Below are 1330 nucleotides of genomic sequence, written 5' to 3'. Positions count from 1 at the left end.
CACCATACACAAATACACATGCACAAGTACCTTCCTGCTCAATAACATTTTTAGCGTCCTTCTAGTTCCAGTTTAAGTATTTTATTTACTTACAGAGGTCTTTGCTGACCAATCAGTCTAAACTGGTGCCACTGTTATGCTCTCTTTCTTGTTTTCTGTCACAACATTATCTGAATTAATTACATTACTGATCTTTGTGATTATTTGCTTTGTCCCCATCCTTCCCAAGGAGACAATCAGCTCTACAGGTGTTGTACCCTGTGTTGTCACCACCATATCCCAAGTAATCATAAGGAATAGTGGGGAAGTACTGGTGGAAAAGACAGAAAGGGAAAGTTGAGACTGAAGAAGACAAAATTGCGAGGGAGGGAGGTGAAATTGGGAGAACATGAAACAAAAGTAAATGTCTAAATAAAATCAGTAACTAAAAATTAAATTACCAGTAAACTTTAAAGTAAAACACGTGTTGGGCTAACGAGATATTTTTGCCATTGTTTTACAGGGGGGCACAGGACTTTCCTTCCCCACCTTCTCTTCTAACAAATGTATTTTATAGGTGAGTCTTTACTCTCACCTTTATTTTCAGTGCAACAGCACCAACCACACCAGTATAATGAGACTAGGTACATAACTTTTAGAAACTCAAATTACACAATTTAGATGAATTTTCCACTTACAGGACTAAGTGACAGAAAAGAAATTTTATCATGGGAACAACAGATTCACTGCTCAAACATCTTCCTTTAAGGAATTTAAGGAAGAACAACAACAAAATGACATGGAAGCATCATCCAAGCAACCCAGAGAACATTTAGAGTTGAGAACCATTAAATTATAGAATCATTTGTGAAAAATAATAGTTTCCAGAAATTTAAGTTCTTTTAAAATAGGCAAGATAAATTCATTTTGGAACATGTCCAGCTATTTATGATATGTGATTATGTCTGATAAATTGTCTCAAAAGTTATTTTGCAGAGCACAGCATTAGTAATTATAACAGTATTGACTAACAAAATTCTAGATATGCCACTTAACCCACATATCAAATTCTTGGCTTGAAAGCACAAAGAAAATATTGTATTTTGGGTACAGAAAGTCTGGAAAATGCTTCGCTTCTTCTTTGTTTGACTATTTGACAATCTTTCAAATGCATTTCATTCACAGTACCCATCAATTAATCACATGATATAATATAACTGAAGAAAGGAAGGCAAAGAAAGAGGGAGGGAAAAAGGGAGGGAATCTATGCATTCAAAATAATATCATCATTCAATAGTGTTTGAGAATATGCATTTATTATACATTGATTATTAAGTATCTCTATTCCCAA

Source organism: Tamandua tetradactyla, chromosome 10 (assembly GCF_023851605.1).
Source record: "Tamandua tetradactyla isolate mTamTet1 chromosome 10, mTamTet1.pri, whole genome shotgun sequence".
Lineage (NCBI taxonomy): Eukaryota > Metazoa > Chordata > Mammalia > Pilosa > Myrmecophagidae > Tamandua > Tamandua tetradactyla.
Note: the sequence above shows the minus strand (reverse complement) of the source record.